This window comes from Melospiza georgiana, chromosome 4 (assembly GCF_028018845.1).
Source record: "Melospiza georgiana isolate bMelGeo1 chromosome 4, bMelGeo1.pri, whole genome shotgun sequence".
In the NCBI taxonomy this organism is placed as follows: domain Eukaryota; kingdom Metazoa; phylum Chordata; class Aves; order Passeriformes; family Passerellidae; genus Melospiza; species Melospiza georgiana.
Genome location: NC_080433.1, coordinates 28,743,972 through 28,771,880, shown reverse-complemented (window position 1 = coordinate 28,771,880; position 27,909 = coordinate 28,743,972). Strand labels below are relative to the sequence as shown.

The 27,909-nt window shown below is 40.1% G+C and overlaps 1 pseudogene; it reads left to right on the top strand.

Annotated features, from left to right (window-relative positions):
- LOC131082999 (BPI fold-containing family C protein-like) overlaps positions 1–23,954 on the top strand; it is a 35,577-nt pseudogene extending 11,623 nt beyond the window's left edge.
- Positions 23,955–27,909: the final 3,955 nt, after the last annotated feature.

The following is a 27,909-nucleotide window of genomic DNA, read 5'->3' as shown; positions in this document are numbered from 1 at the left end:
CAGGTAGGAGGGCTCTGGGAGAAGGATTGCAAATGAAACTAAGAAATATAGTGGGAAATTATTTTTCAGGTCAGATATACATTATCATTTAACTACAATCCAACAATAATCTATTTGAATAAGCTTCTTAAGAAGGAAACATCCCCTGACAACTAATGTTGGTTTTTGGGTTTTTTTAAATTATTTTACTCCAGAGGTCTCTTTGGGAAGTATCAGTTCTGACATTTGTTAGCATGCTCAGTTTGCCCAGCATTGCATGAATATTCAGGACCACAGAGTTTACAGTGGCCACATTTGTTACTTTCTTTGTATAGTATAGCTGGAAGCTCGACTCTATAGCTAATTAGCTCATGGCTAATTAGCTATGTGCTGGTACAGTGTATATTGCCTTCCAAAGAGCTCCTACTAAAGGAAGGGCACTGTCACAATGCCAAACATTCAGAACTTCAGAAACTCCAGAAGTTGGGTTGCTATGGAAAACTGACTTAGCTTCATAAGCCTGTGCAGTGTAAGAATGTCTGTAATGACATGATTACACACTGATTTTTACACTTATTTCAGCATTCTTGCAACACAATTTTAATACAATGGTATTAAATAGTATAGCTTTTCTTGGGAGTGGGGAGGGCTAAAACTTCTGGGATACCAGAAAAGTTTGCAAGGTGCTAATCTCTACAATTTGGGTTAATGGAGCAGCTGGTAACAGTAGGCATTGCTCTGTTGTGAGCCAGATAGCACAGCAAGATGAATCACCTGGCTGCAAAATTTCACAGCACAGCACATCCTGATTCCAAAGGAGCGTGGGCATGCAGTTCTGCATTCTGTCTCAGTGACAGGAGGTTTAATATGGTAATGGTGATAGGAAGGACTTGCAAAATATTGTGACTGGCAATACTAGACACTGGTTTGGTTAGGGGCAGTCTAGGGTAAAAATTAATCTTTTAGGATCACAGCTTCTTTTTCCAGGAATTTTGCATTGCCTAAAAAAAATTAAGAGGAAAGTGGAGAGACTCATGGTTTGAACTTTCTCTTGGACAGGGCTCTTTCTCTATAGTATTGTGCCATCACTCTATATAGTAATGCCTGAGAGAAGAAAACCCAAGTAATCAAGATGAAAGGGTGAAAAGTGATGCTTTCAGTGTCAGTGCTATTATGGTAAATGAGGTTTTTATAAGGCTATTCTAACAATCATTCAACTCTCTATCCTATGTGGTTGGTCTACAGCTTTTGCAACTCCTAACCACAGTCCTAGTACCTAAATTTGCTGGAATTCAGGTTTAAAGATATTTCTGTTGGTATCTTAGTAGGGATTTTAGAAAGATTTCTCTCTTAGAAAGGAGAATGAATGGATTTGGGGCTGGACAAAAAAATGGAGTAATGTAAAGATCTAAAGGAGTTATTGAAAATTTTCTTACAGGAAAGAGCAAAGTGGAACAATTAAAGCACTGATAAAACTTGAGTTATATATTTATGAGCTGTCTGGGTTCTGCTGTTGCAGTCCCAGAGATCTTCAGGTTGATCTGTCATGAAAAACTGGAATGTCCTGTATTTCTGTGAAATTGTGACATTTTTGCAAACTTGTCAAATCCTGCACCACACTGAAAATTCATGTCCTGGAAACCTTTGCATATAATCAGTTTTTGGATACCAGGCATGTCCCTAAAATACTTCAATCCCTTGGAAACCCATTCTTCATTCTAGATAATAGAAGCAAGAAGTCCTTTCACATTTGATTTACAGGCCACTTCCTAAATAGTTCCCTTACAGCAGATGTTTTCTTGGCTGAGTTTGGCTTTTTTTCCCCAAGCAGCAAAGACCAAGGAGAAATTGCTGTGTTCATCTCAGGACTGTGTACTGCAGTTATCTTCGGAGTGTCAGGGGATAGCAGAGACCACTTGTGCACGTTGCTACACAGTTGCCAGCTGAGCATTGATAGTGTTAAAGTCAAATCATGTGGAGGATCTAGGTATGTACAGCAAACTTTCTAATTATTCTGTGAGAAGTAGCACTGTTTGTACCATAAAAGGGACAATTTTCAAATTTTGATTTCTAAGGATCCAGCTACAGGATGTGATTAACCACTGAAAACTCTGAAAAGAGATTTGTAATGATCTGTTTTCAAAACTAGACTCCTTTGTTGAGTGTGTGAAGTGCAGTTAATTTACATTTCTTCCTGTGTGTGCTAGCAAATAAGCTGACTAGACCTATGCACATGAAAGCACTGACATTTGACCATATTAGAGAGTCCAAGGTTGCAAATGGAAGGCTGCAGGTATAAAAGGCATCCAGATTGATTAAGCTTTTTGGCAAGCTGACCTACAATTTATAAATACAGCTTTCAAAAGAGAATATGAAACAATGCTTACAGTTCTTACTATGATTTTCTTGAACATTTTTTCTTAGACAAAATGTGGCTAATTGAGCATCATTTATAAACTAACATTCACAACTTTGCAGATTGCTTTCTATATAGCTCTTCTGAGACTCTGACCCCCTAGATTTGTCTGAGACTCTCAAATTAGTAAAAACAGTCAACTATAGTCAACAACTAACAGTCAACAGTATTGCTATAATTGCTTCTTGTTAATATAAATGACATTCATGTCCCAGTCTGATAGATTTTATATTTCAAATATGTCAGTCCATGGTAAGAAAGCCACTGTGTCCCTTTCCTTTCCTCCAGCTGTATCTACTGCTTTCTATCTGGTTATCTTGATAAGCCCATTCACACCAAATTGGATAAAATGTAATTTGCAAAGATGGTTTCAGTTAGCGAAGGGAGGAGTTAAAACACAGGCCCTGCATTTCTGACTTGTCTCTCTTTTCATATAGCTATGCCTAGATATCAAATACAAAATCAAATTGATGGATGCACTGCTTAGAAAGCATAAGAGTGAATTGGTGATAGCAGTTTTTGGTTAAGTAATTTTCATAGTGCTCAAATTGTAGCCATTTTTATTAGATGCCAAACTATTCCCGTGTTCATAGTACAAAAAAAAGGAAAGGAAGAAAAATACAGCCATTGTTCTGTATCTTAACATACTCCATACTGCACGCTAGAAATCTCTTGCATGCATCTTATATACAATATTCAGATTTCTTCTGTACCCATAGGAAGTCACCTGCAATCTTTCAGTCTGTTGTAATTGACCTGTGTTATTTCTTTAGATTTTGGAGATGAGCATTTTCCTTCTGATCCTTTATGCTTTTGGTGTGTGGACATAAGACTTGTGTTCAGTGAGGTAACAAGATGCTGCAGGCAGACTGTCACACAGAGCTTGTTTCTTTACCACCAGTAACTATACCTGTGTCATTCTTGCAGAGACATGAATACAATAGTTATATATGTTCAAAAAGGATATAAGATTTTCACTACTATAATCAATGCCACAGCTTTTTATTATTGTTCTTGTTAGAGTTTTTCTCCTCAAGATTGAAAACATTTGAGTTGTTTCTCAACTCAAATTAATTAAATTCCTGTAAGTAATATAATTCAAGTCATAGAGTTTGTTCCCATTCTTCACTATTCATTGTGGGTATTTCTATTATCTGCTGTGTTATTCATAAGCAGAGTAAGTAGACATTTATTTTTCTTAAAATGACCTATACCTTCCATGTGCCAAGCAGTGGGAAATATTACTGAAAATCATGGTCATTGAGACAATTTTCTTACATAGCACATAATTAAACACTTCAGGTTCCAGGGCACTCTGAGCTGTGCTGTCACATTCATATTCATATTGAGAAGTTCATAATCTCTGTGTGAATTCCCCATTTCTCTTTGAACCCATCTGATTTTTATACAGTATAAACAGACCACACAGTCCAATCAAAAGTAACAGACTGAGGCTGCATTCAGCACCTTTCAGAAAAAGTCTTCAATCATATTTATAATGAAGCACTCTCTATGTGAAAAAGTCCCTTTTCTTCAGCACTGATAGGCAGAAAAACGTGCTAACATCATCTTCCAAAGGATTTAGTCCTGCTTAGCAGTATTTCACTAACAACATAGGAGAGTTTAGTTCTCTTGTGCAAACATGTAGGAGAGTTTAGTTCTCTTGTGCAAACATGTAGCAAAAACAGCGACTCTGCCCTGAATTTTTCACTACATGGGAGAGACTTCTGCAAAGTGTATTCAGTTGTGAACAGCAGGAGAACAAGCCTGAACCAGGAGGAATTAGTGGCTTTTCCAAAGGGAATACTCTCACTTTTTCCCTTATAATAATTTCTGTGTTTCTTCTTCAATCTCCCAGCATTCTTCTTCAGATTCATCATTGCAAAAATGCTTTGCTTAAACTAAGTAATAACTGTTTGTGATGTGGTTTTGTAAATAGCATCTGTTTTGATTTTGTCTATCATTCTTCTAGTTTTAAGCCAGACTGACACCTTTGCACAAGTAGACTATTCCCTAGTTAATTCTCCAGCAGTCTCCAAATCACACATTAACTTGTATTTGAAGGTTATTTGTCTTTAATATGTGTGCTTTCTAAGACTTTTCTGATTATCTTTTGAGTTGATGAATTCTCTCACTACAGTCTTATTCAGCCTCTCCAACATTTACTTAGAAAAGCAATAAGACATTTTGGGAATTTTGGTCAAGAATTATTTTGGAAACCAGGATTTGTTAATTAACCCAAGCTATTATTTATAATTAAATTATTTCAGAATTGAAGCCCTTCAGAGGTGCTTTACAAACAGCTTAAAAGTGTTCTTTAGATACACAGCTGTTGTACTGCTGCTTAGTCTTCACCTGTTAGCAGTGATGCCTAATCTGTGATGGTTCCCAACATGATTGCAGTCCAAAGCTGTTTGTTTTGAGATGATTCAGCATCTTGTATAAGTACAGATTACACCCCAAAAAAGGCTTCTCTCAGACAGTCCTTGAGCAGCACATAACAGTTCTTATCTACTTTTCACCTTTGTTGCAGGAGTTATCTCAGCAACACCCAGTTTTTCCAGCAGATTCAACAGTCCTTGTAATTCAGAGCATCCCCATGGCTCTCAGAACAGACTTCAGTTAAGAAAAATGTGCCAGAGCTGATTTTGTTCAAGCAACTCTTGCCACATACAAAAAACTCTGCAAGCAGGATGTACACAGCTTTAAAGAACTAAGCAATTGCTTATCAGCTACTGTCACTATATTGAATTCATAGGCAAAGCTTTAATACATGGACATCACAGTGGGACACAGGATGACTTTTCTAAGTCAGTCAAGGAAGTTATTCAGTGCTCATTGGAACAGGCTGGTTCTTGATGGTTATAAATTGTCTTCTTCCAACTTCCAGCTTTTTTTCTTAGGGTTTTATACCTTTCCATGCCAGTGTTTTTCCTATTGAATCTTCCAGCTATTAACATTCACAGTGTCAGTAACTACACTAGCTACTGTCTGTATTACTCTTTTTTAATTTCATGGCCTCATACCCTCTCACATTTTAATAGTTATTTTCTTAGCATACCTGAACCAAGGTCCCTTACCTGTGCAGCACCCAAAATAGGCCAGGGAGGATTGGCAGCTGGGCCAGGACTAAGTGTTAGGTGATATAAAAGGCTCTTTTGTGTCCCTGTCCTAAGCAACTTCCAGTGCTTTCCAGGAGTGCCTGAAGATTTTCCTGAAATGCCACCCTCAGCATTAAATTTTAAAAGGTGTCTTCGCTACAAGAGAAAGAAAACTGTGGTCCAGAGAATTATTTTTTGTGTGTGTCTTGTAGCTGCTGTTCAGAATACTCACTTGAATTCTCAAATTAAAACTTTGAAAGCATGGCACCCAGATTTTCTTTGATTCCTGGTTTTTAGTTTTTTTAAGAGCCATAATTTGCTGATTTTTAGGGCATAACACAAACTTATTTGCTTAGTTCAAGGTTTCTTTAATGTCAAGCTTTTCTTCAGACTAGGAAAAAATCTTTCTGTTCAACCACTGCTAATGCATTCTAACAGATAAAAATGTTTCAACTAGAAATATTTGATAATGACTTTTTGCAGGCATAGTCTATCTAGTAGGAAATCACACAGACCCTCTCTTTGTGCCAGCTCCATTTGCTCTCCCAAGGTGAGATACATCATGGAATCATCAGGGTGATTCCATGATATATCTGGGAGTCTCCGATTATTTTCTTATGTCTGCTTCACTGGTTCACTACAGAGCAGGGGCCTTTAACATCACTATCTCCAAAGAGGTGAGTATGATTTGCTTGTAATAGAATTACAAATATTAGCAAGATGGATAGTCAGCAAAGAACACTAACACCTTGTGTTTGCCATTTCACATAGATTTGGGTCCTACTTATACCACTTGTAAGAGAGATTCATGACATTCAGTTTGTCATAATTCAAGTAGTCAAAGTCCCTTTCAGACTTCAGAACTGAACTTCTTGGCCGCTCTAGGCAAAGAAAGATAAAATGAACATCAAAAGTTGGTGTGCCAGGAGTGGCAAAAGGAATTTAAAAGAGCTTTTCTCAGCATGGATTCCACATAGAAAAGGGCAAGACAAGAAGAAGTGTACTGAGGCCCCAGTCTGCTGCACAGTGGCCCATGATAAATGTATTGGCTATATTGACAAACTAGAATAAATCCTCAGACTTAAGAGAGCAGCAGATACAAGCAAACTAAGCTTTCCTCTGTGGGTGAAGAACATACAGGACCTCTCCAAAATGCCAGTTTCCACAATGGCATTTTTAGTCAAAGTTTCCAATAAGTTTTGCTAACTGTGGCAAAAGGGTGTTTATGAAAACTGGTGACACAAATGGTACTAGTAAACATCATCACAGTGGTTAGCAGCAAAAAGGCAAATGAGATTTTTGAGTCCTTGCCTCAGACATATTCAGTGCATTTCATCTGAGAAAGTCTTAGAGGCAGAAGTCATGTCTGTTCTTTCAATGAATAATGCTTGTTTACTGATATATGCTCCTGAATCAAGTTCATGAAAAATCTCTCTCTTCTGTCCCAAAGAGCACAGTGGGTTCCTTAGAAATCATTCTGGGGCAAGAAAATACTAAATCAAAACATGGATCATCTAAAACTAAAATAAACAGAATGTGTTGGGTGTGTTTTCCCCCAAGGAAAACCTAATTTTCAAGCTGATAAAATTACCTAATTTATTTTGTTTACAGCTTAATAGTACTTTTAATCTAAGCACTTCCCTACTCAGATGTTTTATTTCTGAGGTGAGTACTTTTATTTGTACAGATCTTTCAAGAAAAAGCAGTATCTAATGTTTTCTATGGATATTATCTGTGCGCTAGCTCATTTGCAAAAGCTGGAGGAGACAAGAAAACTGGTCTATTTTTAGTGCAAAATTCAAACTTACATGTCTACTCCATGATAACTGTTCCTAACTATATCATACTACACTTTAGTCATTCTCTACTCCTCTGAGGGCTCGATTTTCTCTCAGTCTTTGAAACAGTTGAAAAGAATAAGTAGTAGCCATCTGTCAGATCAATCTCCTTTCATTCCTCTTCAAAGTAATGGTATCTCTGCTATTGTTAGCCTGACTTCTCTTTGCAAAGATTCCTAATTTCTGACTCCTGGAGATTATATACAATGAGAAATAATAGTAATGAATCTATAAATGTGATGCAAGAAATTAAGATACTATGAAATGCTTTAAAAATATGGCAATATTTACTATAAGATTATGAGATTCAGAATCTGCATTGCAAACTGAAGCTTTGTCCTCTAGTAGTTTCCAAAGCTTTTCAAAAGCTTGTCAACTTTTCCAATTTCTTTATATTGATAAGGTGATTATTTTTTTTTTTTTTACTGGACTCATTCATTTCCTTCACTTATTAAACATACTAATCTCTTTCTCTTAAAATGTGTTTTTCAGGAGTAGCCTCTAAATTGTTTCTCTATATATGTTCAGTATCAGTGAGTTTAAAACTTCATCTTTTGCTTTATCATCTCTGAGACTCAGAGTATATGCAATGCTAATTTTGTCACTTCAGTTGGTGTAATGAAAATGAAGCTTTTTTAATACTGATTCATTACCAGAGGATTGGTGAATAGCACCTGATTATGATGCAGCTTTAGGAACTGTAGCTGGAGAAAAGCTGAACTCTGCCCTCAGCAGTTTCTTCCTCTTTGACACTGCTCGGATTGCTTGGAGTCACACAGCAGCGGGCCCAGTGCTGCTGAGGCTGATGGCCACATCACCTCCTGCAGTCTCTTTAAATGCAGGCAGATGTGTCCCACACATCACTGGCTGTGTATAAGTTTGCTGTCCTGCCAAATTCAACCACCCAGTACATCTTTGCAGGGAATCTAGTAAGTAAAAGGAGCTAGAAGATAACGTTTGGTGCTGGGGCTGAACAAATCACACACTAATCTTCCTGGTCCTTTGAAAATCTTAGAGATTAGCATAAAATAGCATATACTGCTCTGCCACAAATATGCACATTGTTGTGTTGCATTTCACAGGAAGGAAACACACACCACACATTGTAGAAGTTAATAGATTTAATAGGTAGGTGCAGAGAGCCCTTTTCTCCATGTGGGAGGTTGAGTAACTATTCAAGAATAAATTGTAATATATAAAAAATGTTACTGTCTGATGCCCAGTGTTCCTAACCTCTGTGTTAAGAAATAGTTCAGTGTGTCCCCAGACATCTTTTCATTAGATTGCAAGTGAACCAATTATATCAGCCATGCAAGGACTTAAATGATCCTCATGATAAAGAGGCAATCAGGGCAGTGTTATCACTCTGTTCACTCAATCCCAGTTACTGGCAGAAAACAGCAAATTCACAAATGATTTCACAATCTCTATATATTGACCACACAAAAAGTTTGGACAATGTGTTTCCAATCACAAAAGCAACTGCATTTGTGCCTGTATCTAAGACAGTATCTATCTGTGCAGTCACAGAAGACTGCTTTGTTTTTTTCCCTGCAGACAGCCAGTACCAGAGCCAATTTGACTATAAGCAAACAGAAGTTGATTATCTCATTACTTCTGAAGAGGTAACCAAGAAAAATTCAGAAAGAAGCATTAATTATCCCTACATTAGGATACAATAGAACTTGTGTCAGGCTGACAGTGCTTGTTTCACCATGAGAAAAAGAATATTAGTTACCTTCTTTCTCATAGGAGCTCCAAGATACTTTCAACTGGTTAGTCTAAATCTTGGTGATGAAATATAATAATATTGTGGAACAACCATGTCTCCTGTGCCCCATGATGTTCCCCTTTTCTGTAGCTTAGATACCTTTCCAGATGACAATGTTCAATTTATTGGTTATCTTGAAGGCATCTGTTTCAGTCTATATTGGTTTTGGAGAATCAAGTTCAGTAGTTTACTCAAAACCCTCTGAATGTTCCTGCAAAGGCTGAGCACCATAAACAGAAGTGCTGGAGTGCAAACTCTGCACAGGACCACTGTCCCTATAGTTCTCCATATGCCTTCATGAGAGGGGCAGGGAAAAGTGAGACTGCATAGCACACACTGCAGCAGCATGTCATCAAACACATGGGACTAGAAAGGTGTCTGTAGTTTGAATCAAAGCTCAGAGCATTTTAGATTTCACTTAGGTCTTGCTGGTTTTGTGGTTACCTGCAGCTGTGCTTGTTCTCAGCTGTCTTACAACACATTTTATCTACACTTCAAGTAGGGCTGGGTTTACAGCCTCTTTCTCCATAAATGCAGATGATGGGTAGAAGCAAAGACTTTCAGACAAGTAGCCCACATCAGTGTTTCTTCATGTTAGTTCTATACATCAAGGTGGGTTAGAATTCCAGAACTTATAACAATTTTTAATCTATTATAATTTCATTTAAGAAAAATGTGAGCAGTCTTTTCTTAGTTTTAGTCACTGCACCTTTTAACAGGAAAAGAGGACTTAGAATGATCAGACCCTGTCAGTATAAGAAGTAATGGTGCTGCTCACTTAGAGCTTTTGACACAAAAATGTGTTCTCCAGTTCTTCAAAACTTTGGTTTTCCCCAGGAATATGTGTACAGTGAACCAAGGATTCATTACAGGCATCAGTGGAAAAAGTTAGCAAATCATAATAGTTAGAAATGGGTATGAGTTTATTCAAATCATAATTAGTATTTGACAAAGGTATAGTTCAGCCATTCCAGGAAATTACTATTCCAGAAAAATTTGATTTCCCAAGTCTTGTAGGTCACAGCACTGGACTACACATGACCATAGGAGGAGATTAGTATCAGAAAAAGCCTGATGATTCTAGAACTCATTTGCAGTTGTGCCAGTTTTAATTAAAAGTTGTTGGGAATTGAAGAGCCTTTGTCAAAGTTAAATGTGTGGATCAGCATGAAATAAGTATGAATTTCCACAAATGAATTTTCAAGCAGTGTACATAACTTCTGCCTCTAGTGAATCCTCTTCTGTTACTTTTTTTTACTTCAGGTTCCAGTTTTCCTTGCTGCACTCCAGTCTTGGTTTCCCTGACATAAGTTGATGGTTTCAGTGCCTAGGAAAGGTAGCTGAGCCCTTCAGAGGCAAAAGAAATTCTTCTGAACCTATTGTGAACAATTATTGGTCTGTCTTGGGATATCATCTGCCACTGCTCTTTGTGTTTTGAAACCCTATACTCTCTGCTTTTCTTTCTCTTTTCAGTAAGAGGAAATATCTCTGACAGTGTTGGGGTTTTTCCTCATCAGAGGCTCAAAATATTACATAGTCTGCCTAGGTTCAGACAGAATTCACAGCTGGATGGAGTAGGTGTAGTAGTTGGAGTGGATACAAAATCAGGCTTAAATTCCATTTCAGGAATTATCTTAAATCACTTCAACCAAATACAATAAAATCAGGAGTTTAAAAGGGGAATAAAAAACCCGCCATGATCACTCACTATTTTGATCACTCACTGTAGACTTGGAAATGCTCAGTGAGAATCTACAGCAACTTAGTCCAACCCACATCTTTAAGTAAAGGGAGAAAGGCTCTAATCACAGTGGTTTTAAGACAGAGCATAAGCACAGGACAGTTCTTCCATCCAGAGAGCAGTTCACTTCTGAGAACTGAGTCCTTCATTCCTAAAGTTAAGGTTCATCCCAGGTATGCCTGGTACAAAAATTCTGTTTAATATTTATCTCCTATTTAAAACACAGCTTTTCATTTAATTCTATTTACAGAATATTTTCATTTCATTTCTTTCTTTAAAATTACTTAGTTCTCACCTGTTGTATGTCTAGGAATATTTTCTTCGAAAAATAGAAAAAAATAGATGATATCTTTTCAGCAGAAAACATTGGTTGATACAATTTTAAGCCATCATGATATGGAAGGATTTTTTTGTCCCTCTCTAAGGTGGAAGAAGTATTTGGATCACACATCATTTACAATGAAATGCTTAGCATTTTTAAGATGCTTTCAATCAAGTTTGATCCTCAATTGCTTATTCATTGTAAACAGTAATTTTTCAGTGAAGGGAAAGTGTGTGTGGTATATCTACATTATGCCAGTTCCTACTAATGGCCAGGCTGAATTCCAGTAAATAATGTCCCCAATGATATTTTTCCGCCTTCTTTGGCACTTCATGAAATCTTACCCCGATGAAGTGCTGAAACACAGAGATTTTCTCTTAGAGAGTGTCTCATGTTGTAACCTATCCCATGGATTTTATGCTGTAATTCTTATCTCTTTTAAACTTTGCTATCTTCAGTACAGTTTTCATGAACCTTTCTGTTACAGTAGTGAATAGCACAGATAAATGTCATTTTGTACAACTTTGAATTTACCCCAAGAGCTGAGAGAAAACTTGCTCCTATACTTCAATCCGAGTTTCTTCTATAGTCCAACTTTGTTTCTCTACCATCAAGCTTCTCCTTTGTTGCTGCTCCAAGCCCCGTCCAAGCTGACCTTGAATACTTTCAGGGATGGGACACCCACAACTTCTCTGGGCAACCTGTTCCAGTGTTCCAGCACTCCCACAGTAAAAAAGGCCTTCCTTTCATCTAATATGTGTAGGAAATCATAAATCTAGGCCCAGAAACTTGGAGTGCAAATTTGAAATTCTTTTGATTTGAAGCACATTTTACATGAATACTGACTTACAGATGACTAAAAGATGTTGATGAGCATTTGAGCTGACAATTTTTGAAAAAAGTGCACAGAATTTAAAATTGAAACCAGTAAAATTAAAAACTTCTTGCCGTTTTCTTTTTCCTCTCCTATTCAAAATTGCATATGTCAGATATCAGTGCTTCATGCAAACCTCTCAGATGCTCTCAGAGAAAAAGCTTTTCTTTCAGACTAAGAACACTAGTAGTAGTGAAAGTTTTTCTGGGCATCGGGGCAACACCTTCTCATTGGATTTGTGTGCAGAATGCGTTTTATCCAAACTGGAAAATTGATCCCAGCTGTGTTCTATTCATCATTCTTACTGCATCAGGCCTGAAGATTCTGTGAAAAGTAGCCTGTGGACCTTGACCACAGCTCATGCGAAACATGATGAGGTGTGGAGAAGTTGAGGGAGAGAATAAAGAGCATATGGCCCAGTAAGTATGGACACCAGAAAGTACTTCTTCATGTGATCCATAGCCTGAACAATTGTTTAGCAGCCTTTAAAGGCGGTGTTTGACAAACAGGGCTGAAGCAGATCTTCAAAATATCCAGGAGATCAAAATCCATTGAAGCAAATTCCCCTGGCCAGTCACCTTGCTGCTGCTGCTAATTCACCCTACATACCAGCTGATCAGGCCTAACAATGCTGCTGCAAAAATATTGTGAAAAAGGTAGGCACATTTTCACAGATGCAGGGAAAATCCCCTTGGATGATGATTCCAAGGGATAACTTGATGGAGCTTCAAGTTATGCAACCTTGTCTACTGGCAATGTCTAAGTTGGTGAGTTCACCATCCGTCAGCATCACTTTAGAAAATAAATGTTTGATCCCCCCCAAAAATATTCCATATGTCCTGTTTACCTGCTTCATTTCAACCAAGGAATAGGCTACATTCCATCCGCAAAGGGTTTATGATCCTATGTTTCTTTAAACTGTGGTAATTCTTTATTTTTTTCTAAATCAGACACTGCCTATTCATAAGATTCAGGTGTCCATGGTAGGGGTGTAATTAAATTCACATGTTAAAAATATCCTTCTTGTTATCTTTTCTTTAAATTACCCACACGTAACATCAGTCTGAGAACTGAAGAAAACCCCTTCATTTGCTGTTTGCCAAGTATCATCTATGTGATACAAATTCTACTTGAGAAATCACACCCATTCATTGCCATGTAAACAACCTTTTCTCCATCATTAGGTATTTTGGTGAAGTGAATGATTAGAACATAAGCAAGGGCATTTGTTCAAGATGCTCCAGAAAGAGCTGTGGTCTGTTCTCTTCTTTGCTGCCTATGTTAGCACTGAGTTGCAAAAAATGAAAGATTACTAGGAAAAGTGTTACTTTTAGTCTAAATTCGTAAATGATGTTTGAAATACCCTGTTAAATGAGAAGGTGCTCTTTTAAATGATGGCATCGTAAGGGGAAAAGTCAGCTTTAAAGAGGTTTTGAGACAGTTGCTTGTGGAAAAAAAAATAAAATAAAATAAAATTGGAGGCATCTAAGGTCTTTAGCCATCCCATCCTGAAGATTGATTCTAAACACAGTTCCTTCATACAGGAAGAAGAGAGGACCATAGATGGCAACCCATTTGAAAATGGAGTTCTATTTCTTTCTGGTTGGGATTACCGGACACCATTTCTTGTGAAGTCGAGGGACTGCAGTTAGCTCTCCACTAATTTCCTTCCCTGAAATTCATCTGCATTTGCTCCTTTGTCTGGAGTCCCCATTTATTAGTATGCATAGATGGTATACTCCATCGATGCATGAATAACAGAGGGGATAATGTGCCTTTTGCTGCTATCTTCTTTTGCTGCTCCATTTTGCTTGCTTTGTTCTTGCTTTCTGTCAAAGAAATGCTAGCAAAAGCCCTCCTCAAGTCTTGCTGTGAAGACAGACTGCCAGAAAGGTAGAGAAACTTCAGACATTTCCAAGACCCATGTAGCACGTGTCTTGGTCAATTTCTATGCAGATCCTTTCTTCCAGCAGGACTTTTTTGCACCGTTAGCGAACACTGAACTGAATCCAATACAAAAGCAGTGGCTAGAGGAACCATTCTCTTCTCATTTGAATGGTGATAAAAATGCGTATCAAATCAAAGCATTTTAGAGTGGCAGGAAGATTTTCTATGCAGCTAGCAAATCATAACAAGATGCCTATTCACCAGCTGGGTTCCTTTTGGAATTTACAAGAATTCCAGACAGAAAACACAGCTTAGTAAACTACCAATCTAAATCACAATATCTAGAAAGGTGACATGAAAACGAGCAAGAGGAAGAAAAGCAAAAAGAAAACCAAAGGAAGCCAGAAATAAGGCACAACCTCTCCTCCTTTTTTGCTTACTACAGTACCTTAGAAGTACCTTCAAGTTTCCTAACAGTCATATCAGTAGAAAAGTGTGCCAAGAACAATTGTGGAAAACTGTGGAAAACCCTTCTATCACAAGAGAAACATAGGGTTTGCTTTCACGACCATTAAATCTGCATGCAATGCCTACGGTAAGGGTACATTTTGTATATTCAAAAACAATTGAAAACTATTTCTGAATTGAAGGGACTGCTTTTTGTTTGTTATGAATGACTTGGCTAAATATGGTGCATGTTAAAATACTGCAGACATGTGGTTCATTTTAGAGATGCCAACTGCAAAGGAGGGAAGCATTTTGTGTGCGTAAGGAGGTAAAGTATTGGAGAGTGCTTTTGTTACTTCTTTAGAAGGTTAGAATATGCCTAAAAGATGCTAGCTGGGGACTTGCAATTAATGAATTATTTGCTCTAAGTAGGTCAAATGACATTAGCTTTCAAAAAGGAAAAGTAGTCTTATTCCACGTGCCAATTCTAAAGTAGATTAATAAGCCTTAAGCAGAAGATGGATGTGAAGAGGGATATGAAATGAAAGGTTAAGCAACACTGCTGACAGCAAAAGGCTTACCTGCTTCAGGTACAGGAGACAAAATACTATTTTGACACAAATATTGCTATTCAGATGACAGTAAAATTCTGAGTGACAGCAAAATTTACTCAATCACGACAGTAAAATTTGCTTGCATCAAAATTTGCTAATCAATTCTTAGTGTAAGCTAAGCACCTTAAGCAAAGGGTAGTTCAAGCATAACTGGTATTTGATGGCAAAAAAGGCAACGTGGCCTGCGTTTCTCACTTCTACTCCATTAGAAAGCTTACTCTGTCTCAGATTCCTTTGGAGGGATACCAACACAAGCCACAAAACAGCATGAAAATGATGATTGAAAGAAAGATAGATTAGAAAAATGGAATAATGGTTCATGTTCTTTTCCTTCCAACTGCTTTGTTTGCCTTTTTAAATTTCTGAAGTCCTTTCTGGTGTCACCATGGTTGCACTGCAGCAAGTGTTCGGCTGTAAGCTGTCCATATTGCCAGCTTCTGGACTGCCTTCAGAAAACTTCCCACTGGTTTTGTATAGAAATCACAAGCAGTAGAGATGACAAAGACTGCAGAAACCTTCTCATCTCCTTCTAGAGCAAGACCATGTCTTTCAGCCACTCTTAACTAGACAACTTTCATCGGTCATGAGGGAGTCTCATGTTCAAGAGCTAAGCAGTGACAGCTGTAAATGACAAAAAGCAGACTGAAATTCTCTTGGGACTCCAGCAGAGAGCAATGAAGGAGGTTGAATTCACCTTCTTGGGAAGTTCTAAAATGCACGTTAGCTTGAGCACAGGAGCTAAGCCATTGTAACCTTTGTTGAGTATGTCTGCGTAGACAGAGTTTCCATCACTGCAGAAGCAATGTTATTTAACCCATGTTATCATCTCTAGCTGCTAAGCTGCACTTATTGCAAAGTATCTGCAACGTATTTTACAGGGTGGGCTTTTATGTGTAATCCCTGAGTAACAGTGCAAAGAGAAGTACTTGGGGTGTGGGGTGGGGGGGGAACCGCAACTCTTCGGTTTTTCAAATCATGGTTCCATTTGAAAGTCAAAAAAGATGTCAAACCTTTCTTTCCTTCAAACCTTTCTTTCCTAGACGTACTACCAGCACAAACTGTACCAGAATTTATGACCCGTAACTGTACCATGGACGCTCTTTCTCTGGACTATTCCTTAAGAAACAAAGTCCTCACTAGAAATAAAACAAAATTAGCCAAAGTATTGGCCTGGATTAGTTCCAAGGCTCTGTACTAAAGGCCAAACGCGTGTAATACTAGTAATGAGTGGACAAAAAGTTAAAGCAATAGAGCATTACTCAGTTCAAAGACATCTTGTGTCCTAATGTTCTCACAGAAGACTGTAAAAACCTGTCTATTTTTGTGGGTTTCTTTTATCCATTTAGCTGTACCTTCTACTTCTCTCCACTGTCTGAGAACATTGATGATTGGATGACCTCATGTCAACTTGTAGAAGTAAAGAAAGAGAAGCCAGTAAAGAAAGGCAAATTTGTTAATTGCAGGTGGAAAGATGGAGGCCAACAAAACAAAACAAAAGATCAATAATAATAATTAAATGCTCCCCTGTCTTCTGTGAAAAGTAAAGGCACAGACAAGAAAGAACAAGTGCAAAATTCTTCATAGAGAGACGCACTTTATCTGACTCAAGTATTTCTTGCTGTTTCTCATGCCAAACATATTAACCATTGAAGGTGTCCCTTTTCTCTTTCTGGAATAGAGCTAGGAAGGTGGCTGTGTCATTGCTGACAAGCTGCTATTCTCAGAGGTGTCCAACTGAAAGTCCTAGATCAATTGATTTGCTCTGTCACTTTGATATGGCATGACTTACAGTTTCAGCACCTGAACTTGCCAGCCCTACAATTCTTTGCCCCTTGAATGGTTAGATAGGCTCCTTGGCAACTGGCACTTGTAAGGACATGAAACTATGCAGAATTTGCACCGTGAGATGATGCCAAATGAGTCACGCCAGCGGATTAACTAGGGCATGCAAGGCAGAGAGAGGGAAATGAGAGCACAAGAAGAGAGTACACAAGAAGGGAGTACAATCTCCTTTTTTCTGAAACACTGAAGAAATCAAACTGAACACAAATCCTCCTAGGGGTAGTTCTTGCAAAAGACTAAGAGTTCTTTTTGTGTTCACAGGCCTGGAATATTTAGCTTTGGATCACAGCAAAATGCAGATGACAAAACGAGGCCTTGAAGTCACATCCAGTATGAAGCGGTATGAAAGAGGAAAGCAGCTGAGAGCGTCAACCCTGCTAAGTAGTCTCAGTATTCTTCTTGACATGAGCAGAAATTTGAAATGAGTCTCTGAAAATGACAAAGGAGGCAGAAGAAAAGGGAGCGATGACTCCTCTGGCATAGTGTTTCCTAACAGGGATCTTCAAAATGGAAAGGTTGTATCATCCTTTCAACTGAAGGAAGGTATGAAAACAACAGGAAGGAAATGGTATCAAATGCTAGAAGGACTCTGGGCAGTGTACTTCTAGACAGAAAGGCCACTGATGGAAAACCAACTAAACTGGCACCAATGCAGCAGCGTTGTACTAAACCCCAGAAATGTCCAGCACTTCGCTCTCTGCCATTCCATTCAGATGCACACAGCAGCTCTGCAACATTCCTACTGATCATCTCCTTGGCAAACTGGGAGTGAGGGTCTGTGGGTCTGTGGTGATGCAGAGTCCCCAGGCAGATGCAAAGGAGAGCTGCTTTCTTGCAAAAACCAGGCTTTTGAAACACTCAGGCCTTTATCAGTTCCATAGCTTTAAGCCATAACAAACACAATTCAACTAACCACCATGAACCACGCTGTGAACACACGACGGTTCTAGAACTTGTTGATCTACCTCGAATTCAGCTGCCTCACCTTCCCACAGTCCTTTTCTACTTAGCCAAAGTAATGGGCCTCAGCCCAAGGCCTTCCTTTTGTAAGCTTCTAGCTATATGCAGCAGCAAACCACTACTTTCTTCTGTGCCAAGACTTTAGGTAGACCATTTGCATCTGCCCTTCCAGTGAAACCTAATGGGGAGAGAAAAGCCTCTCAGAGACGTTCAGTCATTCCATTTTCTAGACAGGCCAGATCAAAACAAAAGCAAGAAGATATGGGATTGTGTACTTGCTCTTACAAAACACCTGCTGCCCTCTGTCAATCAACTAGCAGAAAACCAGCAAAACTGAGACTTGAGGCAAACAACCCTTTGAAGGCAATAATCATGTGATCAATAAAGACAACACATTTCCAGGCTACCGAGATACTTGAAATGTCAGCAAAGGCTTGAGTGCAGAGGCTGAACTAATGGGGAAAGGGTAAAAGAATCCCAAGAAAAACACGAACAAAGATTAAAAGAATTCCAAGAAAAACATAGGAAACTGACCTGTTGAAGCCTTCAGGAAATCAGTGGCCACTGATTTACATAGGCCATTTAAGTTAATTGACCTGTGCACCTTCCACTCCTTTTTCACCTTTCAGCACCATAGGGTGAATTGTGACCATGGAATCGCAACAATTCTTTGGAGTCTGTTCTTAACTTGAGGAGAGAAGTACAGCAGATGAAGGTCCTATTTCTGATGTGATCACCAGGAATACAGAGTCGACACATTTCATTCATGTCCAATCACAACTAGCAATACTAAGAGGATAAGACTGGCTTCTTTTTATCACAATTTTCTTGTTTTACAGCTTCTCTGATTCTGGTGAAACTTTTTCATTAGCTTATCTCTAAAAGGAGAAAGTTCAGGTCAATGTCCCGCCCTACTGCTGCAGGTATACCATTTGATTTGTCGAGCCTAAAAATTGAATTGGAAGGTACGGCGCTCCCATTGGCTAAGCGCCGCTCCCGGCTGCCTTTCAGCAGAAGCCGCGCTAAGGAGAGCACTGTGAGCGGCACAATCGTCTTTGCGCGAAGAAGCCGCTTCTTTGCCTCCGGGAGCCGGAGAGAGCGGCAGCTTCAGGAAGGTGAAGAAGCAAGCTGTACAACACTGGGATTGTGTGCGCAGCTGGCAAACAGATAGAAAACAGTGCCTTACTACTTTCCTGCCTTTTCCAATCACATGAACATTCGATTGGAATGTGTTTTGGACAACTTTCTTTCTCTTCTTGCAAAACACTCGGCAGACCGCCGTGCAACTTCTAGAACATGACGGGAGATGTTTTCTGTGCTGGCACAGTTTCCCCTAGCCAGACATAGTGGAAAAGCTTTCTGCTGAGATGTAGACGACAAGAGACGCTAAAGACGAAGGTACCGAGCTTCCCGGAGCTAAGAGCCGCTCCCGGGTGCCTTTTGGCACAATCCACGCTAAGGAGAGCACTGTAAGCAGCACAATCGTCTTTGCGCGAAGAAGCCGCTTCTTCGCCTCCGGGAGCCGGAGAGAGCGGTGTTGGAATCCATAAAGTTAGAGGGTTTTTAGGAAATGGTTAAAAAAAATATGTAGGCCTTAGACTGGAGTTCTGTTAGCATTGCAGAAAAGTTTCCCATGCATGCAGAAAAGTTTCCCAAGCAGTAGACAGGACAAATAACAACAGGCCTCTGTAGAATTGGCTTTAGGATGGCAACAAGGTTATTTAATGTATATATTTAGAAGGTTAGCATGAATAGAACTCTGTTCTTTGTCTCCTATGAACTAGTCTTTGTTTTAATTATCATTGTGTGTGCTTTGTGGGATTGGATGGAATGCTTGTCAATATGTGGTTTTCAGTGTGTGATTGGCTGAGATCTGGACTGAGATGATTTTATGTCTTTCTGTATTATCTCACCCTTGGCACACATTTTGTGTAGATCAGTGAGCTGTTAACATCATGTCTTGATTGTCTGGAGACTGATGTGCTGGAAATAAAAGCAAAAATCTCTTCACTGGTCTGGTTCAAATGTACATATCTGGACGTTTTGCGGCGGCATAGTGGGTTCCTTTTTTAGGACGTGGGTTCCTGACACAGTTGGACTTATATCTACCCTTCCCCCGAAATAAGCGGCAGCTTCGGAAAGGTGAAGAAGGAAGCTGTACAACACTGGGATTGTGTGCACAGATTGCCAACTGATAGAAAACAGTACCTTACCACTCTCCTGCCTTTTCCAATCACATGAACATGTGATTGGAAGCTGTTTTGGACAACTTTCTTTCTCTTCTTGCAAAACACTCGGCAGACCGCCGTGCAACCTGTAGAACACGATGGGAGATGTTTTCTGTGCTGGCACAGTTTTTCCTAGCCAGACATAGTGAAAAGCTTTTTGCTAAGATGTAGACGACAAGAGACGCTAAAGACGAAGGTACGGAGCTTCCCGGAGCTAAGAGCCGCTCCCGGGCGTCTTTCGGCAGAAGCCGCACTAAGGAGAGCACTGTGAGCGGCACAATCGTCTTTGCGCGAAGAAGCCGCTTCTTTGCCTGCGGGAGCCGGAGAGAGCGGCAGCTTCGGGAAGGTGAAGAAGCAAGCTGTACAACACTGGGATTGTGTGCGCACCTTGCCAACTGATAGAAAACAGTACCTTTGCACTCTCCTGACTTTTCCAATCACATGAACATTCGATTGGAAGCTGTTTTGGACAACTTTTCTTTTCTTCCTGCCAAACACTTGGCAGACATCCGTGCAACTTCTAGAACACGATGGGAGATGTTTTCTGTGCTGGCACAGTTTTTCCTAGCCAGACATAGTGGGAAAGCGTTTTGCTAAGATGTAGACTACAAAAGACGCGAAAGACGAAGGTAGGATGCTCTCCGGAGGTAAGAGCCGCTGCCGGGCGTCTTTCGGCAGAAGCCGCGCTAAGGAGAGCACTGTGAGCGGCACAATCGTCTTTGCGCGAAGAAGCCGCTTCTTGGGCTCCGACAGCCGGCGAGAGCGGCAGCTTCGGGAAGGTGAAGAAGCAAGCTGTACAACACTGGGATTGTGTGCGCACCTTGCCAACTGATAGAAAACAGTACCTTTGCACTCTCCTGACTTTTCCAATCACATGAACATTCGATTGGAAGCTGTTTTGGACAACTTTCCTTTTCTTCCTGCCAAACACTTGGCAGACATCTCTGCAACTTCTAGAACACGATGGGAGATGTTTTCTGTGCTGGCACAGTTTTTCCTAGCCAGACATAGTGGGAAAGCGTTTTGCCGAGAGGTAGATGAGAAGAGGAGCTAAAGACGAAGGTAGGCTGCTCTCCGGAGGTAAGAGCCGCTGCCGGGCGTCTTTCGGCAGAAGCCGCGCTAAGGAGAGCACTGTGAGCGGCACAATCGTCTTTGCGCGAAGAAGCCGCTTCTTGGGCTCCGGCAGCCGGCGAGAGCGGCAGCTTCGGGAAGGTGAAGAAGCAAGCTGTACAACACTGGGATTGTGTGCGCAGCTTGCCAGCTGATAGAAAACAGTACCTTACTACTTTCCTGCCTTTTTCAATCACATGAACATGTGATTGGAATGTGTTTTGGACAACTTTCTTTCTCTTCTTGCAAAACACTCGGCAGACCGCCGTGCAGACCACCTGTAGAACACGATGGGAGATGTTTTCTGTGCTGGCACAGTTTCTCCCTGCCAGACATAGTGGAAAAGCTTTTTGCTGAGATGTAGACAACAAGAGATGCTAAAGACGAAAGTACGGAGCTCTCCAGAGCTAAGACTGGATGAAAGAAAATGACACTCATCTTCAAAAAAGGCAACTAGGAGGACTCGGAAAAGTACAAACCAGCCAGCCTTTTTTGTATCCCCAGGAAGTTGATGGAGCAGGTAATCCTGGAAAGCCTTGCCCGGCACATGAAGGAGGACAACATAATGTAGTCAGCATGGGTTTGCCAGGGGAATTTCATGCTGAACAACTTTTGAAACTCCCCTGATGAATCAACTTGCCTGGTAGATGAAGGCAATATTGTCTGCCTGGGCTTCAGGGAGGTTTTTAACATTTCTCTACATGGCAGCACACATACATACCGGAAGCAATAGTGCAAAGGGGAGGGAACCAGTGCTTTTTCAATGATGGTCAGAGAAAAGACAAGAGGCAGTGGGCACACTTTTCTTAACATAAAGAAAAAAACCCTTCAATTTAATTCATTGCAAGAAACATGGACACCTCTTTGCCATGTATATTTTGCATTGTTCAGCTGCAACTTAAACCAAAATAAATATTTTTTTGCCTGAGATTTTCTCTGTCAAGCTCTGCTCTGATTGTTTTGCTGGTCACTTTGGTCCTAGCCCTCCATTTTCCTCATCAAGCTACAACCTCACAGGCATCAGGCACTAATCAGCAAATGTGCTTTTTCCGTCACAGCAGAAATCACTGGTGGAGAATTTTCTGTTTTATGCTTTACAGAGAATAGTGATTCCAGTAATCAAAGGTAAGGACTGTAGCCAGTTCCTAAGCACATCTGGCTGGAAAGCAAGACTGAAACCATAAAAGGGAGTGCTCAGCTTTAAAGACTCTGTTATGGGAGGTTTTCTTTCCATTTGGTGACAGCTGGTCAGGTTTACTCTCTGCTGGACTTCGATCCTGGTCATTCAGCCCTATGGATCAGGGGCTGGCACAGAGTAAGTGTTTGCTCCCTTTCAAACATTGGGCTAGGGTTCCATTTTCACTGAATGCAGTGTGGCAGCAGAGCTGAGATTGGCTTGAGTCTTGTCCTGACAGAGTCAAGCCATGACCAGACTGAGGAAGTGCAGAGCACCCTTGCGTCTTTGGGCTTCAGGGTAACATCTCAACTTCATCACCTCCCTCTGTCGTTGTGCTTCTCCTGCTGCCACAGGCAGGACAGAGTAGAAAACCAGCTCCATGGGATGCAGGGAGTAAGGGACAAGGAGCAAGGGGGTGATGGCAGAGAGAAGCAGGTGGGAGGGTACAGAAGGTGCCTCTGAGGTGCACAGAGGTGAGAAGACTGCTGAGGAAAAAGCTGACCTATCAATGAGAAGAAAAGAAAGAGAATGAAAAGCTGGGAATCAAAAGTAAGATGTTTAGAAAAACAAATAAGAAAAAAAGCTGGGGTTTCATTCAGGAAAATAGGAATAAATGAGAACAAGAGGAACCCACAGGCTGAGAGAAGAAAATAAAGATGGACAGTAAGTCTGAATGAAAAACAGCAGAAACCAGATTTTGAGGGGGAGATACCAGATGAGGAACAAAGGCAGGCAGATCCCAGTGTCAGACAGCTGAGAGATTCTAAGAGGTTTATATGCAACTTTTTTGCATGGTTTTTTGCCTTTTTAGTACATATGAATAATAGCTCCCTTGAGAGACACGACAGCTAATTAAAGGGAAATTGCAAACAAATTGAGTTCCTTGAGAAAGATGCTTCTGAAGTGCATTTTATTATTACTTTCAAATGTATTTATATTTGTCCCTTTTGAAGATAAACTAGGGAAAGGATTTCCTCTTCTTAATTTCACCCATACTAGCCTGACTGGATCTGTAATAAAAATTAATCAGGTGAGAAGCCAAATTTCCTCTAATAGAATATTGTTGCTGTTTCAGGCCTGTTATTGGGGCCATTTTCCAGCAGTGGGTAGATCTAAATGTTGTCAATAGTAAAGCTTTCACTATACATTGGATATAACATGCAATCTCTGAATCAAAATGAGCCCCCCACCCCTAGCAGTTGTAGGCTGTAAAGGGCCCACCAGCCTTTTGGGGTGCCATCACGGGGACGTGACAAGGTCAGCACTACCATCCCCAGCAGGGCTTAGGAGCATTGAGTGCCTGAGTCCTCATTTCTCTGACCGTTCTCTAAGAAGGCTTATGGGCAGAGTGTCTGTGGTAAGTGTTGCTCAGTCTTTTGGAGAGTTGTATTAACCTACCTCAGAGCCCATTCCTACCGTAAAGTTAACTAAAGTTCAGGAGGCACAAAGCCACTCTTGCCTCCTGCCCTGCTGAGGGTGTTACCATGGGAACAAGTCCCAGAGTACTGTACCTGAATGTACCCACCTGAATTTAGGGTGGGTAAAACACATTTTATATGTTTTTACTTTCACTAGAGTCATCTGGTTATTTACACTGATGTTCGCTATCAACTGGAGGCTGAGGAGGACCTTCACAGCCACTGCTGATGTCCTTTACTTTTAAAGAACAATTAGAGAAAAATGTACTCTTCCTTCTGTTGTCATATATGGAGTAGATGCTATAGCATTAGAAGTGTGGCTCATCACTATTTTTAATGTTTTACTAAAAACTTCTTAAGCACTTTTCACAAAGCAAATCTGTTGTTTTTAAATACAGTGAGTGTAGCTAATTATTATTATTGATGCTTTGGAAAACTTCCTGCAGCCTGATGAGAAGAAGCGACTGGTTCTTTTCACTAGAGTTGTAGACAATATGTTTTCTTAATATTAAAACCCAGTTCTTGCATAATTCAATTTATTCCCATTAGTGTTAGCAAAACTTTTTGTATGGAGTGAGACCTTATGCTTCGTAAGAATTTCACAATTTGTCCCTTTGTAACTGGACACTGAGAGTGGGAACAGATCTACATATCTCAGTGAATTGCCATGTAATTATAGAATATCATCTAGTTCAGACACTGGCTCAAAACAGGACTAATTAGATGAAGCTATTGAGCATGGTGTCCAGTCAAGTCTTGAACCCCTCCAAGGATGATTTCATAATCTCTCAGAACAATCTGTTTCATTACTTAACTACCTTTAGAGTAATTTTTTTTTTTTTTTTTGCAGTATCTAATCAGTAGTTCCCATGTTTTCCAGTATGTTCTGTGGCCTTGTGTACTTTCACTACACACTTCCCAGAAGAGTCTGGCTCCATTTTCTCTGTAGTCTCTTTGCAAAATTCACATGCAACAAAATTGCTTTTCAAGCCCTCCCTTCTCTGGGGGGAACAACCTAATCTCTCAGAGTCTCCTTGTAGTTGATGTTCTCCAGCCCCCTTGGCCACACCTGCTGGTGCAGGCCAGAGGAAAAGCCTTGCTAGTATAAGTGGCCTTTTCTATGTCTTTTGTCACTAGTCTCCCATCCTACTGAGCAATAAGCCCACATTCATCTTCTGCTGTCAATGTTCTTACAGAAATCTTTCCTGTTGTCCTTCAGCTCCAACTGAACTATGGATTTCCTAATTTCATTCATATGTGTGCAAACAAAATGTTTGTATTCTTTCCAAGTAGCTGGTCTCAGTTTCCATCTTCTGCATGCTTCCTTTTTGTGTTTAGGTTCACTCAGTAGCTCCATGTTCATGTTGGCTTTCTGCCGCAGTTGCTGAACTGTCTGAACATTCTAATAGCAGCTCTTATGCTCTGAGGCAGTTGCCCTTGAAGATTAGCCAGCTCTTCTGGGCCTCTGCTCTCCAGGGCAACTTCCCACAGATCCTGCCAAGCAGGTCTCATCTGAAGTCTGTGGTTGTAATTCTGTTCTTTGTCTTGTTGCTTCTCCCAGGATCCGAAACCTGACAGTTTCATGGTCCCTGTAGCCAAGGCTGTCCTTGGCCTCTGTATCTTACAGAAGTTGTTCTTTGATTGTGATAGCTGCAGCTCTTTGAGGGTATCAACCTTCAAACAATTCTATACCTCTAATATATGTAAAATGGAAGGTGTATTTTTTATTTTATCAGTGTCAACAGAGACATTAAACTGGGAGACATTAAAAGCATTTGGAAAGGAAAATTACAAAAGTCACACTACAGAAAGTTCAGTTCAGGATAGAAAAGATGCTTGTGTAGTTTGAGCTGAATCAGTTTATTTATCCAGCTGTCTGATAGAATGCTAAAAAAGGCATCCTGAAACCAAATAGCAGTAAGTCATAGCAGGTCTTCTAATTTTGTGTTCTTTGGTAGATGAAGAGTGACTAGAAAAAGAATGAAAGAAGAAATCCAAAGAAATGGAGATTTTCAATTAGATTGGTGTCCCTCACTGATATGAGAAAATGCATAGAGGTTTATGTAACTGAGGGTGTGAGTTACATTCATCATCAGTAGCCAGAGATACGAATAATGAAATTATTATGCAGGCGACTCCCTGCGGTGGATGTTAAATCTGTGTGAAGTACGAGCATTTGTTGACTGACTGACAAGTGTCTCTACCTTTTCCATTCATGGATTGCACAATGAAGTGACTCTGATTGTCCAGCAAAGTGCCCCATGCCTGGGGGCATTTGCTTGGTACTTGCTAGCTAATTGATTAAATCACCTCCTTGACAAGCCAAGGAGTACTGGTTAGCTGAAGTACTGGTTAACTGGATAAGAAAACAGAAGAAATGGAAAATATTGACTGCAAGGACTTGATACTATATATTTGTACCAGATATATACACTGCAGTGTCTGTGTGCATTTATATATATGTATGTGTTTACTATAAATACTATATTGTTTATGGTTTCCTGTATCATGAGCAATTTCAGACAGATGGGACTTGTTTTCCATCTGTTTTTCATACCAATGGCACATTAATTTACTTATTTTACAGTACAAGCATGGCTATGAATATCTGTCCTGTGGAAATACTGGAATTCCTACTGGAGTTTCCTCCTCATTTGAAAAACCAGTGCTGAAACCACCTTCCACAAAGGCAGCATGCCACCCCAATCTCTGCATTCTGGCACCTGAGCACCCCCAGCCAACAGTTTACATTGTCCTGTGCTTATCCCTAAATGAAATTTATTAGATTTTACCTGAAGGTCCAAAATAGCTTGGGATGTGGTTATCAGAGGCCACTCCCTAGGTGATACCACTGAAGGTGATAGCAATTCACCTCTTCAAGCCCGCAGCTCTTTCCTTTAAATGATGGGCTCATGGCTGCAGAAGGTTTTCCCTGCAACATCCTCAGCCTTGTGGTCTGCTACAGCAAAGGTCTTGTCTTCACCCTTCAGAGGAGAGGTATGGAAAAAAATACAAGGTGATTCCTCTTTGTCAAGGAGGGGCTTTGTTGGGAAGGACTCATGTAGCTAAATCTGGTTAAATTTTGAGATTTTAAAGTTTGAGAACTATGCATAGGCCAAAATCATGTATCCTTCCAGTCTTTTGGTTTTGTTCTACCTATGAAGTGTGTTTCTTTCATCTCTCAATATCTGTCAGATAAAATTTAAAAAGAAAATGCTAGTTATACTAAAAGGCAAAGGTGTTCTGCAGGATTGGTTGAAACTGTTAAAAAATTAAGTCAATATTCTCTCATAATTTTGGAGATTGTTTATATTGTGATCATGACTGAAAATATTCTAGTGGTTTGAGGTATATTGTTACCTCTGGCAATGAAGCAGCTACTGAAAGATGCAGGAATTTCAAAACAATTATTCAGATATTAGGGAAGAAGCAATTGTCTCCTTATAGAGGGTTTAATTCCAGCTCTTCCATAGTCCTGTGGTAACTAAAAAAAATTTATCTGTAAAAGTAATGCTAGAAAAGACACTCTCGTCTACTTTCAGCTCTTTATAATCCGTGCAGTAGCTGGAAATGAAGAAAACCATAATAACGTGACCTGTTTGCCAGGTCAGTCCCAGATGACAAATAACTACATAGAAGGCTGTTCCCAGCTCTGGGGGAAAAAAACCACATTCTCTGATTTTGTCCAGTTTTGTCTAAAAATTCTCTATCAGGATGGCTTCTCTCACTCTCCCAGGGAAACCTTGCTGAAAGCAAGACCTTCTGAATTCCACACTACATGCGGTCTGTGATTTATACAGATAACTCTATCTTGGTTTAAATCTCGTCACAGAAGCCCCTGGGATGGGCATTGGCTTCTCTCATTCACCAGCCCTGTGGTGAATCCTGTAGAGCCACCAATTTACAGCATAGAAGTTCAATGTTTGTCCAGACGGATGTATGCCAAGCACTTTCCCCAATCTCTATGGCAGTGAACAGGCTGACTTTTCTCCTCTACCCCACAGAGCTTACTTTTTGCAAGTCTGTGGTCTTTGCTGCCAGGGTTGCTGGGCTTTCCACTTTCTTCATTCTGGAGGGAAAGCTGGTGTCTGGGGTAGGGAGGAAGGGAGTGCAACCACCACACAGCATGAATTTCTGCTATTATTATAAATATTTATTAACAGGTCCTGTAAAGAATGAGGAAG